This window comes from Delphinus delphis, chromosome 12 (genome assembly GCF_949987515.2).
Source record: "Delphinus delphis chromosome 12, mDelDel1.2, whole genome shotgun sequence".
In the NCBI taxonomy this organism is placed as follows: Eukaryota; Metazoa; Chordata; class Mammalia; order Artiodactyla; family Delphinidae; genus Delphinus; species Delphinus delphis.
The window spans coordinates 3,490,412-3,503,607 of record NC_082694.2 but is presented as its reverse complement, the minus strand read 5'-3'; the positions used below and the strand labels follow the sequence as shown (position 1 = coordinate 3,503,607).

The 13,196-nt window shown below is 51.1% G+C and overlaps 1 protein-coding gene across 5 annotated transcripts in view; it reads left to right on the top strand.

Moving 5' to 3' along the window:
• The first annotated feature begins 7,470 nt into the window (after positions 1-7,470).
• NCK2 (NCK adaptor protein 2) overlaps positions 7,471-13,196 on the top strand; it is a 130,814-nt gene continuing 125,088 nt past the window's right edge. For 3 of the 5 annotated variants that reach the window (XM_060027211.1, XM_060027206.1, XM_060027208.1), the window contains exon 1: positions 7,471-7,723. The gene's annotated coding sequence lies outside the window, so the exon portion shown is untranslated. Of the gene's footprint in view, positions 7,724-8,549; positions 8,695-13,196 lie in introns of all 5 variants that reach the window. The other 2 variants (XM_060027205.1, XM_060027204.1) reach the window with 2 other exon arrangements.

The following is a 13,196-nucleotide window of genomic DNA, read 5'->3' as shown; positions in this document are numbered from 1 at the left end:
TGAGGGGCTCTGGACAGGAAGCAGATTACAGACTCTGTCCTTAGACCCTGTCCACGGAGGTCCGGCTGAGTCAGAAATGTCTCTCTGTTACAGATTAGAACAGTGACTCCAAAATTTTGAACAGGAGGATCCCTTTTTACATAAACACATGTTCTTTCAGATATCTTCTTGTGTTAGCGATAGTAGTTTAAATATCCTTCGATTAGACGGCCACAGGACTAAAAGCTACAGTGAATTCGGTAATATCACAAAACGAATTTGTGTTTTATTCCTCACCATGGCATCTGCATGGACTTGAAAAATAGCAGTTAATGCACGTAAGTGCACGAGGTGAGGTTTGCTCAGACCGCAGGTGGGGAGAGCACACTGGTCAGGGACCCACCGCAGTGACTCTCAGCTGAAGGTAGGCCTTGGTCTCAAAGGGGATCATGTCAGGAGGACCCTGAAAGGTCTCCCATGGGACTGCTTTAGACGTGTGTTCCTGTGCCCAGAAAACACATCACATGACACCTTCCTGAGATGGAACTCCCCTGGGAAATCTGTCTCCTGAGTCTCCTCTCACCCATCAGGGTAGCTGCGCGTCCAACCTGCCTTTGTGCAGAACGATGGTAAATGGAAAGTAACTAGTGCAGAAAAGGCAAAATCCTGTGAATCCAGAGGCTCATCTTTTAAGGAGAACCACCCACCCCAACTTTTATGCTTGGATTATGCAATCCAAGCCTGCCAGGAAACTGCTTGTGACGGTCAGTGCGTTCTCTGATGTCAAGAACCCCCGCTTTGTCAAACCAGGTGTGTGTGTGTGTGTCCTTTATAACAGCTTTATTCAAGGTCTAAGGCAAGTTGGTATATGGCTGTTTTAATTTGGGGTCACATCCTCAGATAATGATTTGAGTGCAAGTGATTTATTTGGTAGGTGTTCTAGACTAAATTGCACGCCCCCTCGATTTATATGTTGACATCCTAAGCCCCAATGTGCCTGTATTTGGAGATAGGGTCTTTAAAGTAATAATTAGGGTTAAATGAGGTTGTGAGAGTGGAGTCCTAATCCTACATGACTGGTGTTCTTAATAGAAGAGGAAGACACAACAGGGACGCACACAGAGAAAAGACCGGGTGAGGACACAGCGGAAGAGTGGTTATCCGCAAGCCAAGGACAGAAGACTTGGATGTAAGACCTGAAACCATAAAACTCCTAGAAGAAAACATAGGCCATAAGCTCCTTGACATAGGTCTTGAAGACTTTTGTTTTTCTTTTTTTTTTTTTTGCGGTACGCGGGCCTCTCACTGTTGTGGCCTCTCCCGTTGCAGAGCACAAGCTCCGGACGCGCAGGCTCAGCGGCCATGGCTCACGGGCCCAGCCGCTCCGCGGCATGTGGGATCTTCCCGGACCGGGGCACGAACCCGCACCCCCTGCATCGGCAGGCGGACTCTCAACCACTGCGCCACCAGGGAAGCCCGGTTTTGAAGGTTTTCAAGCCTCATCTCTAGAATGGGGATCACGGGGCTTCCCTCGGGGGGCTGTGAGGCTCAGACAAAGCGCTTGGCAAGCGGTAAGAGCACCGTGAACGAGTAACTATAGCATTAATAATAACTTACAATATAAATAGCCGAACATATATTGCATTTAAAAAACACTATGTCCAAAGAGTTTAATTTAATCCCACAGCATCCCTTCAAAAAACCATTATTAACTCCCAGCTTGGTATGAGGTACTCTGGAGAATTCAAAGAAATCACTCCTGCTTTCAGTCAGCTTGTGGTCTTTCAGCATCACTTAGATGTAAATGACTAAATCGAGGTCTCCCAGCAGAAGTGTGGGGAGTGAGAGGGATTCCAAGGAGGGAGAGGGTTTACTGACTAATGAGTGGAAGACACTGTTTGGAAGGGAGGGTGTCCCAGACCACCAGGTGTAAACCGCTCAGGATTATTCCTCACACACAGCCAGTTTCCAGTTTAAAATTTCCCACCAAATCCACTGACTAGAGAGAGCTGTTCCGAGAAGCACACCACAAACAGCGAAGGGAAAAAGGTATCAGATCACGGTGTTTCTAGAACGTACTTTTGCATTAACTTGTGCTTTAGCGAAGAGCGTGATTAATGAAAGCAACATTCTATCCACCAGTCCTCTACTTGAGAATTGCTTTATATTCTAGAAATCTTCCCTTTTAAAATATGCCTGTAAGACATTGAATAACTAGACTTTTACATAACGGGAACCTTCACTAACTGTACGTCTTCCTGCTCAGTACTCCACTTTCAGGGAAAAAACAAGTAGTAAATTCAGAAAAACAAATATGCTTTATTAACGTTTTATTTATTTATTTATTAAAAAAATTGTTTTTTGGCTGCGTTGTGTCTTCGTTGCTGTGCGTGGGCTTTCTCTAGCTGTGGTGAGTGGGGGCTACTCTTCACTCTGGTGCGCCGGCTTCTCATTGCGGTGGCTTCTCTTGTTGCGGAGCACAGGCTCTAGGCGCGCGGGCTTCAGTAGTTGTGGCACGTGGGCTCAGTAGTTGTGGCTCACGGGCTCTAGAGCGCAGGCTCAGTAGTTGTGGTACGTGGGCTTAGCTGCTCTGCGGCATGTGGGATCTTCCCGGACCAGGGCTCGAACCCATTTCCCCGGCATTGGCAGGTGGATTCTCAACCACTGCGCCACCAGGGAAGTCCTATTAACTTTTTAAAAAGCAATTTTAGCGCATGGCCTTGACTTGGTGCACACTCCACCCAATCTTATACACACTTAGCACCATAAAATGAGGATCTGTGTTCAGAATGGTGACTCTGAGGCATTATGGGTACCCCAACATCAAAAAGGTTCATTTCACTTACTATACTACATTTTTTAAGGTGAGATAGCAATTTGCAATATATATTTTTAAGATTTCAACTTATGTTCCAGCTAAAGGGGCTTTCTGGTTAATCCTTACCCCAAATGAAAATTTAATTTAGCAGAATAGCCCATTCCTGAGGCAGCCTGATTACCTGAGGGTTTATTGTATCTCACAGAAATGTTTCATACGTGATGTTCACCTAAAGGCAGATTTCAAAATGGAAACGTGAGTAAGATCCTCTTAGCTTTTCTAAAGTTATGGAGCTCCTCTTAAGACTTTTCCTATCTAAAATTAACTCCAATTCCATCCTGCTGCTAATAATCAAAAACAATTTAAAGTTTGATCATGTTTCTATTTCAGAGCAAGCAGGCTTCAAGTTTTAAAGTTCTGACATGTGTATCTATAACCACAGGAAGTATTCTTTGACAAAACACATACTAAAGATTGCATAGCATGCTAACTTTCCTCCCATTTTCCTTTTATGCTAAATAGCACTTGACTTTATGGTGTTACCTCATCTGTTTTTCTTTAAACAATTAGGTAACGCATAGCTGTTTCCTGAAATCCAGATCGTTATTCAGAGCTAGAAGCAGGAGAATTGTATTGATCAGACGTGGGCAGTATGTTACTTTTTTTGGTTTGTATGAACTTTACTCTTTGTATGTGTGGCTTTAAAACAGCAAAATCCTGTCAGTCCCTGAAAGATGGATGAAGAGGTAATGGGGAGGTACTTTGGAGTTTTGGTAAGAAATTATCCTGCCATCTTTCTCTCCCTTCTCCCTGTAGACAGAATGTGGATAAGATGAAACGCTGAAATCTGCAAGTCCACCAGCATTTGTTTTGAAATTCTTAGAGTGAGTTCATAAAGGCCTCCTTGCTAACAGTCCTCTGTTCTCTTTGGCAAACTCATAAAGGTTTGGCGTTTCCGTCCATCATTAAAGATGTATTAAGTGTCTGCTGTGTCCCGGGGACACAGGAAAAGGCGCTGGAGTCACAGAGGAAAATCAGACATGGTCCTGCCCTCAGGCTGTTTACATCCGAGCTGAGAGGATGACACAAAGAGCAATAAAGCTCATTACGTCAGTGGAATACGTACAGCACTAATGACTAGTTTTCTAGCAAAAAGTCACTTGAGGGCAGGAACCGTGCTCATTTCTGGCTCCCTGTAGAGCGCTCGCTGTGTAGTACGTCAGCAATAAAGATTCATTCAATGGAACTGAACGTACAAAAACAGAACCGTTTATCTCTCACAAACCAATTTACCCAACTTTTCTATTTCTGATATGGGCAACCATCTTCTTTGCCGCTACCCATATCCAAACCTGTAGGTGACACTGGAGGCCCGTTCTCCTCCGCCCCCACATCCAGGAATGCCCATTCCTTTTGGGCTTTTCCCCTCAACTTGTCCTAGACTGGTTCACTCCACCCCAGTTTGAGTTATTACCATTCTAAGTGTCGCAAACTTTTTTTTTTAATTTTTATTTTATATTGGAGTATAGTTGATTTACAGCGTTGTGTTAGTTTCAGGTGTACAGCAAAGTGATACAGTCATACAAATACCTATATCCATTCCTTTTCAGATTCTTTTCCCATATAGGTCATTACAGAATAGTGAGTAGAGTGTCCTGTGCTCTACAGTAGGTCCTTGTCGGTTATCTATTTTATATATAGTGGTGTGTATATGTTAATCCCAATCTCCCAGTTTATCCCTCCTCCGTCTAGTCACTCCACCCCAGTTTGAGTTATTACCTTTCTAAGTGTTGCAGACTTCTTTTTTTAAATTTATTTTTACATTTTTGTCTTTTATTTTTGTAAGTGTCGCAAACGTCTGACCGCTCTTTTTTTCTTACCTTTCGGCGTTCTTTGGTACAGGCACCAAATGAGTCATCCCGCCACCATGATGATGTCCACACTTAATTCCTGTATCTCCTGGTCTTATCTCCTCAGGATCCTCTGCAGGCATCCTTTGCTCCTTCTAAATGGAGTATCTTCTGTCCTCCTGGAGTCCTCCCACTTTCCCCCTCTCTGTCCTCAGGGTTCTAAGCTCCCTCCCCATCTGTTTCCAGCTTTCAAAATCCTAGTGTTTGCATCATTTGGGGGTTTTGGTTGCAAGAAGGGAGAGTACCTCTGGCTATCTTAAGCAGAACAGGGACTTACTGAAGGATATCAGGTAGTTCGCAGAGGGCGGGGCTGGAGGAGCTGGGAGAGGGGGGAGACCAGGAGGGTTCATGGCCTTTGTAGGGAAGTTCTGGGATCCTTCCGGCAAAAGCAAACTCCATCTCTTCCTCCCTGGCCTTTGGTACCCTCTCCAGTTTCAGTCCTGAGTGGGAGGGGTTTATTGGCCCATTCCAGGCCATTTGTTCTCACGGGGTGTCTGGGAGTAGAAAGGCTGAGGAGGCCACTCTGCTTCCTGCCAAGGCCAAGGCTGGAGAGAAGGAAGGAAGAAGTCGAATTGCAATGACTTTCTCCCAGGAGCTGAGATGCCTGGTGGCCTCTTGGCTAAGCCTGAGGTCACTGGAGGAGGAGCTCCCTCGGGAAGGAGATAAGTTTCCTTCTGAACCTGGTGATGTTGAAAAGCTGAGGAGCTGCCCAGAGGGGCTGCAGATGAGCAGGAAGCTGTCTAAGCCTGCCGATCTGGGAGTTAATCACTAAACGTCAGGCTGGAAACGTACAAAACATGACCAACTCTCTTTAAAAAAAAGGCACGTATCAGAAGAAAAACAAAGGGCCAAAGTGTGCTTTGGGAATATGACTTTTAGAGTTTGGGAGGACAGCATGCCCGACAAGGACAGACGTGGGCAGGTCAGAAAGGTAGCTGTGTTACATAATCGAACAGACAACCGCATTTCAGGAAATAGCACAAATGCCACGTGCTTCGGAAAACTGCATGGGATAAAGACCGAGAAAGAGACGTTGGGTTTTAGATAATGTCCTTGGTGACTTTACAAAGAATCAGAGAAGGGGCTTCCCTGGTGGCGCAGTGGTTGAGAGTCCGCCTGCCGATGCAGGGGACGCAGGTTCGTGCCCCGGTCCGGGAAGATCCCACATGCCGCGGAGCGGCTGGGCCCGTGAGCCACGGCCGCTGAGCCTGCGCGTCCGGAGCCTGTGCTCCGCAACGGGAGAGGCCACAGCAGTGAGCGTACCACAAAAAAGAAAAAAAAAAAAAAGAATCAGAGAAGGACGAGGACTTCAACTCCTGATTCAGCGAAGGTTACAAAACAGACAAGCAGTAAAAAATTGGGTCAATGTTGTTATACCCATTTTAAGTAAACTAATTTAAAATTGGGCCAGACCACTTACTATAATTCTGCTTTCCTTATTAGGAAGACAAGGTTTTCACAAAACAATAGACTGAGGAAGCTTCTTTCTCAACACCATGGAGCAGATGGCTGTCCAACTCCCTGACTTTGGACCCATCCTGGCTCAGTGCACTGTATCCCCTCCAGCCACTGACCACTGACTGCTTCCTACTGCCAGGAAGCATGCCGGGGACTTACAGGGGAGCGAGGTAAATATTATCTCCCCATTTGATAGATTTTAGATAGGTTCAGAAACACTTGTTCCGGAGTTGAAGAAGCAGAGAGTCAACCACTCAACTGCGACTTCAAAGTTATACGGGCTCCACGGACCCTCCTTGGGTACTTCTGTTGGGGAACAAGGAAGGGGATGAGCTGTTCGTTCAGTGACAACGCCTTGTCACCTTGGGTAAACTATTATTGCTTTAATATAATGAGAAACCAGGAGCCTAAGAAGGAATCTCATTAACATGGATCGGGGCTATTCCACCAGGAAATCAGAATTATTTGAATACTAGGATTTCCTTTTGGGAAGCCATATGGGGAGGGGATTGATGACAGACATCTGGATACCTGTGCCTGTTTAAGGAACCTTGCGTCTTTCCCCCTCCTCTGGGGTTACAGGTAAGCATGTGGCCAGGTGACGGGAGGGTCCCACTACCAGTGACAACTCCTTCTGGGGCCCACATTCCTACAGCTCCTTCCAGGATTCTGCCCGGTGGGCGGGCTCGAGCTGGACACGAGGGAACTCAGGCACACACTTTGGGTTTCCTCCCCTGCTTTTAAGAAGTGCTTCCGACGATAATAGAGAGTCAGAAAGTGTCTGGTTGGGAAAGTAAATAGATACAAGGCAAATAAATAAAAATGCCCAGAAGCAGTTACAGAGAGGAAGTGACATTTTTCTGTAAGTCACTTTTCTGATGGACCGCAGGCCTGCCTCGCCGAGGGTGCCAGGCGAAGGCTTCCGGGAGGGGGGCGGTGGCCGAGCCCCAGGGCGTCCCGATAAGAAAATCAAACAAAAAGACGATGGAAAGACCACCCGCCGGTCCTTCAATACCGAAGTTGCTGCCTCGCTCGCCTCTCCCGTCCTCCTATTCGCTCCGCCAGCGCGCAGGGTCGGAGCGGGGCCTCCCCTCCCCTCCCGTCCGCGCCCCGCTCGGCTCCGCGCAGGGTCCCCCGGGCCGGGCTGCGCCCCCGGCCGAGCCGCGAGCCGCGAACCCCGCGCCGGTCCCAGCGCCGCCCGAGCCCGGCCGCCGTGCGCGCCCAGGTGGGTCCCGGGCGGCGGACGCGCGGGCCTGGGCGGCCCCGGCGGCGTCACGGGGCGGAGCGGAGGAGGCGGAGGAGGAAGGGCGCGCGGCGGGCGCTGCCGGGAGGGGCGGGGGCGCCGCGGCGGGAGCGGAGGCCGGAGCAGAGCGGGCCGGCGGGCGCGGGGCTCGGCGGCGGGGGTCGGCCGGGCCCGCGGGGTCCGCCCGGGCCTGAGCGTCCGCCGAGCGGCGGGAGGAGCGAGGGGCGCAGACAAAGAGCGGCGCCTGGGCGGGCGCAGCGCGGCCGCCGCCCGGGACCCGCGCCGCTGCCCCGGCCTCGGCGGGCGGCGCGCGAGGTAAGCGGGGCCGGGGTGGGGACCGGGACCGGGGCCGGGGCCGGGGCCGGGGCCGGGGCCGGGGCGGGGGCCGCCAACTTGGGCCGCTCTCGGAGTTGCGGCGCCGCGGGGCTGGCGGGGCGGGGCGCGCCGGGGCCGGGGGCCGGGTGCCCTCGCGGCCTGGCCCCGCGGCCGCCGGCATCTCCGGCTCGTCCCCTCCCTGGGCCGGGCGGGCTGGGCGGGCCTGCGCGGCGGTCCCGGGACTGGGCCCGCGCGGGGGGCGCGGCGCGGGGGCCGGGCGCGCCCCCGGGGAGGACCGCGCGGATCGCAGGCTCCGCTCAGGACGCGGGAGGCGAGCGCGGCCCCCGGAACTTCTGTGGGTCGCGACTGTTTGCGAACCCTTGCGGAGCTGCTGTCACTTGGCGTACGGGAGGCTCTCCGGGCCGGGGCGCTTTGTGCCGGGGCCGGGCTCCGCATCTTGCCCGAGATCACCGGCCCCGGAAACAAAGTTTCTCACGATCGCGCTGCCCTGGGCTTATTCTGGGCGATCGAACCACCCAGAGGTTCTGGAAGAATTCGGTGTGTGACTTGAGGGCGTAGACGGTAACTCCCCTGGTGAGCGCAGTCGGCGTGGAGTGTGCGGGGGGTGTGATCGCAAAACGCTTTCGTTTGTGGACCGTGGAGATCGCCCTGGAAGGGCTGCGCGGGTGCCCGGGGGTTCCGGACTCACTGGCGTCTCTACAGCGCTGGGGACAAAGCAGGAGCGGGCGCGGGTCGGCCTCTGGCACCCAGGACAGGTCAGGTCGGCAGTGTCCCCCGTATTTGGCTTTGTTTATTTTGCCAACAGGTTTAAGGCTGAACCTGGCAAGTTTGCGTCTGCACAACGGGATGAGCAGGCCGCAGCGCTGGGCCCGCGCAGGCCCACCCCTTCCTTTGACCCCAAAGAAACCGCACCCCGAGAGGCCACCGGGTGTGGCTTGCGGGACCCACAGGTAGGGGGGTCCTTACCTGGTCCCGACCCAGTGTGGCTTTCTCCTGGGCTTCGCCAAAGGGATTTTGGTAGGAATGAGAGTTATTCAGGGTGTGTTTCATCCCACTGCATTTGATATCGTAAGCAACAGGACTTAAAACGACTGAAAATGAAATTAATCTGGGCTGAAATTAACTTATCAAAGCAGACCTAAACTTTTCTTCTGAACACTCCCTTAATTCACTTACCCAGGGGCCCTAGATGAACGGGTAAATGAATGACAGGATTCAGGCATGGGTGGTGGGGTCGTATAAAGAGGGTAGCAGCCAGTGAACACGAGCAGGTCGAGTGGGCCTAACCAGGAGACTCAGCTGTCGGTGTAGGCTTTTAGGTGTTTGGAACAGGGGTTTCCCCAGATGTGGGTGTTAACCGTGTTTCTGAATTAGTGACCAGGAGGGAAAATCCTACTGTGATGTTTCTCTCCTCCAGGTTGGTTAGATGTAGTTTTGAAGAAAGTGGCCGGATCTTAGTGGTCCTTTGGCTGCAGCTAGTTGAGGCTGAAATTGGGAACTTAAAGCAGCTGTGAGCTGGTAGTAACCTAGAGGCCTCACCTGGGCCCCGAGCGTCTCAGCTGCTACCTAAGTACTCAGCAGGATTGATTCTGGGCCACGGAATGACATTGCCATCTGGAGGATAGGCTGACCCGTCCCCTTCGCTCCGCATTTAAGGTGGGGCCCGATGAAGGTGATCGCAACTAGCTGTGCTCATTTGTCAGGCTTTGAGGTTTTCTTTATTACGTGCCCTGTACTTCAGTTCTCTTCATCCCTCATCTCTTTGAAGCTGCCACATTTCCCAGCCTCTGTTAAAATATTTGCATTGGGCGATTATTGAGGTTTTCCAACAAACAGATCACATGTACACAGTATTTGAGACGTGCTGTCATCCACTGTAAACATACCTGAAGTCTTCCTTGTGTGTATACAAACTGGATAACCTTTTAAAATACCCTGAAGTCTTCTCCATTGCCCACAATGACCTGGAGCTTTCTCCTCGGTCACTTCATTAGCATTGGCTGGATGAGGCTGTGTTACACATGTTTCTCCGGGATATGCATGCTTCTCACTGCCCAGAATGGCCTCCCGTGAACCAGGGGAGAGGGCCGGTGAGATGCTTCTCCTATATGAAAAATCAAGCAGAAGATTGCTCGCTAGAACTGCAGGGTAGGGTGGTGGACCATGTTTGGAAATCTAGTAAGCTGACTTTCTTCACAGATGAACTGGAAACTCCCCACGACTCAAATCCGAGGCTTGCAAGATGAGTTTTCCCATCCAGATGAGTTGCAAATGGCCCTTCCAAAATGTTTCTCTTTCCTAAAATGAGTGATGGAAACCCTTTGTGGCCTGTTTTCAAAGGCTAAAAATGACATCGTGCTGATACTGTTAAATGCTTGAGTTAAGACAGTTTAGGAGGAGGTCAGGAGAGCCATTTAACGGTTTCAAAGTATGGAGCTAAAGTAAAGATAGTTTCTTGTTTCTTTAGGCCATTTTAGTAACACAGTTTTAAAAATGAGACTGTATTTTTCTTTTCCTGCGTTTCACTTTGAATGGATCCCAAAGTGTGTCAATTTCTGAAGGTATAATTAACATTAACCAGTTATAACTCCCTCCCCCAACGCACACACATGCATTTGCCACAGTTGGCCCCGTGGCTTGTGTTCATTCCTTGTACACACGGATGCCCAGAAAATACTGATTGAACACGTGAATATCGAGTTCTGAGCCTGTCAGTCATTAAGGCTCTAGGTTCATAAGGTTTTGCTTCCAGCACGTCCAGGTCCGGACAATGGGAGGATTTGGTCTGGTGGCCTCTCTATTTGGTAAATTCTCTGTCAAACGAGTCATTTATAGTCCTGAAGCTAAAATTAATTTAAAAAAAAAAAAAAAGCAAGATGGAAAGCAAACCAGCTACATCACCCCCTGGTGGGATGCCTAAATATTTTACTTTTCAATAGGTTGTCTGTCCAGGTTAACCTGAACTGGAAACTCTGGACAGAGCATTTGTTATCCCGGCCTGGTAAGCTAGCCATGTAGTGTCCTCTTACCTCTTTTTATACCATTTTTTAATGTTTTTAAGAAAAGAAGCTTCAAGTGCACTCAGAATCGAAATACTGCAATTTCCCCTTTTGAGAGTTTTGGAAAGTGGGATCGTTTTGCTGGTTGGTAGTTAAAGGAAGATCTGAAACGCCCAAGTCAGATAAAAATAACAGGTACTAGTGTTCAGATGGAAGATTATGGCTTACCAATTAGCTTTCCCATCCACCACCATACTTAGTATCGAAATAACATGGTGACGTGGGCTCTGGCCCTGATGTCTGTGTGAGGACCCCGGAGCCCAGAGACAGTGGCGGGGTGACAGAGCCCCCTGGCTGCTCAGCAGGAGGAGACGACCCCCAGAGGTGCTGGGCGTGGTAGTCCCTGGGAGGCTGCGGGTCTGCCGCAGGTCCTGATGGGCGGAGCGTGTGGGCCCCTGCCCGGCTGCAGGTGGGAGCAGGGCGGGCAGGTGAGTTCACTCTGGAGGTGACCTCCTGTCCTGATTTTGGTGTCTGAGCCCGTTGGCCTGGACATTCTCTGCGAGTTGAAGGGCGCTTGTCCCCATTCAGTGTGTGCACGCCTGCTCAGGCTGCCCTCACAGATCCCACAGGCTGAGCGTGAAAAAGAAGCTTATTTCTCGCCCTTCTGGAGGCTGTAAAGTGAGGATCCAGGTGCTGGCAGACTCAGTTCTCGGTGAGCCTCTCTTCCTGCTGTGTCCTCACACGCCCTGCATGTGGGGCGTTCTGGCGTCTGTTCCTCTTCCTAGGAGGACACCAGTCCTGTTGGGTTAGGGCCCCACCCCTCTGACCTCATTGAACTTTAGTTGCTGCCAGGGCTCTTTCTGCAGAGGCAGGCACGTCGGGGGTGAGGGCTTCAGCATGTGAATTCGGGGGGCAGTTCAGTTCATAACAGTGCGTCACTCTGTTCAAAACCAGGCTGATGATTTTAGGGCTTCCTGTGGCTTCTGTCACCCCGATCTGGAATCTGGTGCTTGAGGACATCTGTGGCGGGGAGGGGAGGGGCTGGCAGCTCAGCGTTCATCACGCAGCCTCCACACGCGGGGAAGGCGGCCGCTGGGATCCAGATGCTTCAGGCTTTGAGGAGAACCATTAGGAGAGAGAACTAGCCCTGACCGATTCCGTTTGTGGACGCTTCCCCTCAGCCAGTGTTGGCTCAGCTGCAGCAGGGTTTTTGGATCAGGATCATGGTCAAATACAAGATGTACGGAAAGTGCTGGATTTGGTATGGAAACGAGAGCGTTTCCTGGCCACGGATGGAACCTGGGGCCAGGAGCATCGCTGGGGCTGCTGCTAAGACTGTGGATCTGCTGGGAGCCAGCGTCCCCTTGGCGGGTGCGGGAGGGTTCGGTGACGTCCACGCTGATCGCTGCCTGTGTTGCTGGCCTGTGCCGGTGGGAGCTGTTCTAGGTGATCACCTGTGTGACCGCAGCTCTCCAGCTGCAAACCTGTTCACTCCTGACTCAGTCGGTCATTCCAGTGAATCATCCGACCTCCCTCCGGTCATTTCCACTGAAAACTCTGAACATCACAGCTGTTGGCACCGCCTCCTGACCTGCCTGCCTTCTCGTTAATGTCCCCAGCATTGACTCACTGCGTCATCCTGGACTCTCCCTTGCCTCCCAAATCCCAATCTTATTAATTTTACCTCCAAAAGATCTCTTACACTTGAGCCCTGCGGTGCTTCCCCTCTCACTTGCACTGGCGGAACACCTCTTTCACCACGCCTACCACCCTGTTCATTGCGCCCGGGTACCCGAGCCTGGCCGTGGTCCCATCGCTGGCTCCCCACTGCCCTCGGGTCAGCGTCCCCCGTCCTCAGTGTGGCTACTGTGGGCCTGCGCCACGGGCTCCTCACTGCTTTCTCAGCCTCTAAATATGCTTCCCCGCCCCCAGTACACACTGGATGGCAGCCTGCTAGTTGTGATAACGTTTATTGTGAGTTTATTTTTAAAGACTTCTGTACTTTGGGGCCGATTCAGTGTTACCCTTGTAATAACAGCATCACGGCGCAAGTGCCCCGGAACTATACCTGACCCTTAAGGAAGGAGGAGAGGCTGGCGCCGAAAACGCTGCCTGTGTCTGTTTTCATGTGGGGTGTTTCCTGAAAACGCCCCTTGAAGATTGTCAAGAGCCGTGCTGTCCCATTGAAATATAACGCGAGCCACAGGGGGGCTTTTAACTGTCTAGTAGCCACGTTAAAGATGTAAAAGGAAACAAGTGAGACTAATTTTCACAGTCTGTTCTTTTACCTGGTAGAGCCAAAGTATCTTTATTTCCACGTGTTCAACATAAAACGTTATTAATGTGATGATTCACATTCTCCTATTTGTGTGAAGTCTTTGAAAGCCGGCACGTGTTCTCCGTTCATGGCGTACCTCTCCCCTCGCAACATTGGGGTGTTCAGCGGCCCCACG